Source organism: Pogona vitticeps, chromosome 3 (assembly GCF_051106095.1).
Source record: "Pogona vitticeps strain Pit_001003342236 chromosome 3, PviZW2.1, whole genome shotgun sequence".
Lineage (NCBI taxonomy): Eukaryota > Metazoa > Chordata > Lepidosauria > Squamata > Agamidae > Pogona > Pogona vitticeps.
The window spans coordinates 4,764,500-4,770,570 of NC_135785.1; positions in this window are offsets into that span (position 1 = coordinate 4,764,500).

Consider the following 6,071-nt stretch of genomic DNA (forward strand, 5'->3'; position numbering starts at 1 on the left):
GAGCTGATGATGAACGGAACTGATGATGAAAGGAAACAGAAGGAGGGAAGGAAGGAAGGAGCTGATGATGAACGGAAGGAAGGAAGGAAGCGAGGGAGGGAGGAAGGAAGGAAGGCAATCAGAGTGGTTACAGTGTCACCCATCTGTGCTCTAAAACGAATGTGGTGCAGAAGAGCAAGCTGTGTGTTTAATATAGCATGTAGCGGAGTTGGGGCTCACTGCTGTGTGTACAGTACTCAAGATTCTGGACCAGAACACTCTGTCTTGCTCTCCCTGCAGACGGTGAATAATGCTCAGCTGAAATCGTGCAACCCCCTCCTAACTGCCTAAAATCTGCTCCAGCTCGTGAGATTTTGCTGTCGCCCACGTGTCGGCCAGAGTATTTCCAGAGCCTTAGGGGCCAGCAACTTGATTGTCCTGCACTCCCAAGTAAAAGCTAAGAAATCACCGGGACGGCTTCATTTGGTCTGAAATCCCAGGCCTGCACAAAGCAATTACAGCAGCATAGAATCCACACCTCAAAACGAGCTTCTGGTTTATTTTCCTTGCAGGTTATTGAGACCTCAGAACAAAGCCACCCGCTTGGCGTGACCTCTCACGAAAAGAAGTCACCGGGCGTTGTGTCGGGCGACTATTTTAATGAATCTTCTTTCTAAGGAACAACAGAATCGACATATCCTATTCTTTTTCTCTCCTCCACCCTCATTTCTTCTTCTCTTGTTTAATTCCCAGCTGAAGCCTTTTGAAGGAAGATACGAAGAGATTGATGGATCCTATCTTTTTGTTTACCTGGAAATTCTACCCATGTGCCTGTAATAAGTAATAATACGTCCATGGCATCATTCCTTTCTAGATAAGAGGATTCATTTCCTTTTGCTATCTTTTGTCCATTCTGAGAGACGCTGCACAATCCTCCACCACCCCCATTGTTCTTGTCCATCTTTCACCTGCCAAAGCTGACCCCCATCCGCACAGGGCAGAATTTATTTTAATTTGGGATGCCTGCGTTTTTGACCATCTGAACGATACGCCTGTCCAGTGGTTCCATTTTGTTTTTCGTTCTAAAGAGGCTTGCAAAGAGTGGAAATAATTTGTTTGGTTCGCTTTTCACTTGTCGGGGAGGGTGTGTGTTGTCCTTCTGTGGTAATATAGGGTCTGTTTGTTTATTTTATTTATTTGATTTAAGATTTTGGACACTCTCTTTTGAGCTGTGATGAAGTTAGTTAGTTAGGCATCCTTCAATCTCGAGAGACAATGGTAACGTTCTCTGAATGGAGGTCTTGGAACAGCATCTATCGTGGCTGAGAAGGCCAATTCGAGAGTGACCATCCCTTGCACACTGAGGACAAATACAATCTGTACCCCGTCTAGCTCCCTGATTTGGCTGCTTTCATGACTGCCTCTTTGCCTCGGCTGGCTGGACAAGGGTCTCTTCAAATTGGGAGAGGCCATGATGCACCGCCTGCCTCCAGGCTGAGCGCTCAGATGTCAGGGTTTCCCATCTGTTGAGGTCCATTCCTAAGGCCTTCAGATCCTGCTTGCAGATCTCCTTGGATCGCAGCTGGGATCTCCCTCTGGGGCAATTTCCCTGCCCTCATTCTCCATCCAAGAGATCTTTTGGAATCCGACCATCAGCCATTCTCATGACATTGCCGAGTTAATGTAGACATCACTGTTTCAGTAATGTATACATGCTAAAAATTCCAGAATTTATTTTGTACAGTGGTGCCTTGCATAACAAGCGCACCGTTGAACGATGAATCCGCATTGCGATGCGGATTTCCCCATTGCTAATGGGAGGGCATGCTCACATTAGGATGGGGGAACAGGTGTTTGGCGGTTCCAAAATGGCCGCCGGACACCCAAAATGGCCACCGGACACCCAAAATGGCCGCTGGGATACCCAAAATGGCCACCGGGACACCCAAAATGGCCGCCGGGACACCCAAAATGGCCGCTGGAACATGGGAAAACATCGGAGAACGGTGAGTTTTGGTCCCATTTGGAACGCATTAAACGAAGTTTAATGTGTTCCAATGGGTTTCCCCATTCCGCTTAACGATGTTTTCCCATAGCGAAGGTTAATCCGGAATGGATTAACCTCGCTATGCGGGGCACCACTGTAATGTGTTTTCATCTTACGAGAGGCTTTTAATGATTTTTTTTTATTTACCCGGTTTTCCTGAAAATAAGACCCAACCAGAAAATGAGTCCTAGTATGATTTTTGGGAGGCTCATAATATAAGCCCTACTCCCAAAATAAGCCCTAGCTAAGTGAAACCTCACTCTCCACCCTTGTGCAGCAACCAGAAGAAGATGGCAGGACTGTATCTGAATAAATGTAGATAGTTGTACATGAAAAAAATAAACGTCCCCTGAAAATAAGCCCTAATGCATTTTTTTCGAAGCAAAAATTAATATAAGACCCTGTCTTATTTTTGGAAAAACACGATATTATTTCCATTTATGTGCCATTCTTCTATCTGAGGACATCCAGAAAGAAGTAAACAATATTAAAACGATAAAATGTATTCAAAAAAAATCACCATAAAGTGGTAGAAATGCAAATAAACTAAGCAGAAGCTCAAAGGCTGCTTTACATTCTGTCCTGAATCCCTAAAAAGACGTCACAGGGACTTGTAGAATTCCAGTGCAGTAATGTAAGGAGATCTGTTCCTAAAATGCCAAAGTCAAGGAACTTCGGCAGCAGCCTCTTTAAAAGGGCAGGACAAGATGACCTCAAGAGGTCCCCAACACAGAGGTGGTCCAGTAGATGGTGGGGTTTGCACAAGCTATGTAGGGCTTGGAATCTACCTGGAGAAGCACTGCCAGTCTTACGGTAAGAGGCTCCCCTCTATGGCGTCGCTGCTTGCAGGCTGTACCTGTTGAAGCTTCCTCGTTGTCTTCAAGGGTAGCCCCACACAAGACAAATTGTAGTAGCCAAGTCTTGACATGACTGTAGCATGCTTCTACACAGCCACTTCAGTCCTTTCCAGGTAGGAAGAAATTTCCAGACCAAGGAATGGTGACAAAATTCTAGCTGGGCTACAGTAGATCCCCCCTCCCTCCCCCCCCAAGGGGAACCGTTGCACCTCATAAAACACCAACACTTCTTGCTTACTTCACAACACTCCCCTGATCTTGACTAATTAGTACAACTACCATGAACTGATTTGTACCCACTAGAAAAGCAAGAAGCCCCCTGAAAATTATTCCTGGTGTTCTTTTGGACAGATGTGCATTAACCAGCTGTAGATAATTCACAGGCACTTAAGGTTTTCCCCAATTAAATTATAATAGGCTTGGGCATGCCACAGGGACCCCCACCCAGTCCCTGTTTTCTACCCCCACTGCAGGTGGCACCCTCCCAAAAACTGAAAATAAAACTCCCAAAAGTTTTATAATGCCCCCCCAAATGTTGTTCTTTTCTTTCGGGGTGCTGCTTATAAACTGCCCCATAGTGCTTGCTTAAAGCTCTCGGGGTGATTTTCGATTTAATTATACAAGCTACACATTGACCCCTCCCAAGCAAGCCAGGTACTTATTTTACGGACCTCGGGAGAATGGAAAGCTAAGTGAACCTTGAGCCAGCAGCTCCTTGAGCCCAGGACTGAACTCTGCTCATTAACAGAATCTTGACCGCAGTATTGCAGTTTAACCACTGTGCCCCTAGCAGCGGCTTGTTTTAAGGAAGAATCGCTGGTCTTTAAGAATCACTGATCTTAGAGCTTTTCCAGAAATGCCCATCCTTCATTTTTGCACGTTTTGTTTTCTTTTGTTCCAGGGTGTGTGCGGCAGGGAGGGCCCAGGGCCTGAAAATTGAAGAGACCCCAAAATACGGTCTGGGGGCTGACCCTAAAATATACAGCACTTAACAGCGCGCACACAATAGTTGTGTGGGAGTGTGCGGGATGAATAATCCAAGCTCTGGGGCTTGGATGTTTTTTGTTCCGAACCAGAGACTTCCCAGAGAAGGCGGCTAGACCCCATCTGTGGGGTTAAGTGACTGCTTTATTTCCCATTTCTCTGTGGGAGGGAGCAGGGGGACAGAACTGGGGTAGCTGGCGAAGAGTGTCTTTCCCTCGTGGTATTGAGAAATTCGAGACGGGTGGCATATTCTTCCCACGCTCTCTGGAGAATCAGGCCGATGGATCTCCAGAGATAACTTCTCACCCCTTCCCACAGCCGTGGCCGGTTTGAACAAAGAGATGTGACATTTCTCTGGCATTTTCCAAAACACGCTGCCTGAAACTCTACCCACCACGGTATATGTGGGCGTGAGCAATCCCGTAAGTAAGAACGAGTGAATTTTATAACTGAGCGGAGAGCGGTCCTGGCCTGGCCTTCTAAAAACCCTATTCTCATACAGCTTTTCTCTCTTCCCACTCTGTTTGCTTTAGACTGAACCCGATGGGATAGATGAGGTGACTCATTAGAAGCAGAGCTGCCTTCAAAGGGAAAAGGCATCTGTTCACTCTGTAGTGAGCTTGCTTTAATTGTCATCTTGCAATTCGTTTGCGAATGGTAACTGGGCAAGTAAGCATGGGGCTTCTTTGCACAGTTGAGAGTGCTTTGAGAGAATTGCATGCCCTTGAAGTTGGAACTACAGAATATATATGTGTTCCCCCCCCCCCCTTAACATGTGTTTTCAGCCTCAGTATAGCCAGAGACATGGCAGAGGCACAGCTCCCAGAGCTAGCTGCCTAGAGTGGTCTTAAGTGACTAGATAGGCGGGATATAGATAAAATAAATAAATAAAATAAATAAATAAAGCCCCATAACTTCCCGATGAGCAGAGATTAGGAAATCATCCTCACCCCCACCTGGTTTCCTTGTTCTCTCTGAGTTTCACTGTAAACCTTGCGGTAGATGGAACAGAAATGGATTTTCCCAGGAATGAGATACTGATACACGTGGCAATGCAAAGTATTTCAGAGTGTTTTGGTCTTGAATGGACAAGCAAGTGCCGTTAGCCCTACAAAACGCCATTTGCTAGTCTAGCAGCTACGCACCCTGAACCTAAGAAGAAGAGCCCTGTACTGGATCAGGCCAAGGGCCGATCCAGCCCAGCTTCCTGGATCTCACTGTGTCCCCACCAGAGGCCTCTGGGAGCCCACCAGATCCCTGTCTCCTGATCCCCCTCCCCTGCATCTGGCCTTTGGAGGTCCTTTCCTTCGAAGCCTGACGTCCGTCAAGCCTGTGTTCAGTGATGTGTAAGTGTGAAGTGACTGCTCCAGTGATTGATCCCTGTCAATCACTGCCCGAATCAAGGCTGTCACCAGAAGCAACAGCTGCAGGGGAAAGGAAACTTCTGGAATGCCCTTGTTGCTGTAGCTCCTTCCAGAGGCTCATGTTTTTACACTCTCCTCGAGGAGTGGCTTGCTAAGGGAATTCCCATGATGAGCCCCTGCCCAACTGAATTCATCACATCATCCTTAAAATGAAATGTTCATGTGTGTGGTTCAGAGATTTGTGGCAGGACAATGGAAGTATTAGCCATTGGTTACAAATATAGATGGGCATCAATCACTGGTTCAGCGGCTGGTGCATTTTGGACAAATCATTGTTCAGGGCTTCCTTGCCCTGCCTCCACTGGCAGGCACCCATTCAGAGGCAGCGCTCAGAGGAGGCGGGGCAGGGAATGACCTGGTGGGGCACTGTCTCTGATTGGGTGCCCCCTGGAGGAGGCGGGGCAGGGAACCACTGGTCACCTGGTTGTCTGAATAACAGATTAGCACAAACTGCTCAACTGCCCATCTTTAGTTACAAACAGAGCAAAGTTGAAAAGGGGTGTGTGTGTGTCTATGTGTGTTCACACAACATATTCCTTATCAGGCCTTTAAAGTGGTGGCATGTTTTATGGCTGTTCCCTAAGCTTGCCTAATTCTTTCTAAAATTCTGCGCTACATGTATCTAGCAAGTAAAATCTTAATGCCTGTGTTACGCTGTCATGGAAAGGGGCAACCATTCAAACTGTTAGGGCACGTAACCATGAGCCTGAAATTTAAAACTACATAGTCCTGAATGTGTTCAAGAAATCCGGTGAGATCTCAGCGTTGAAGCAGTGGGAA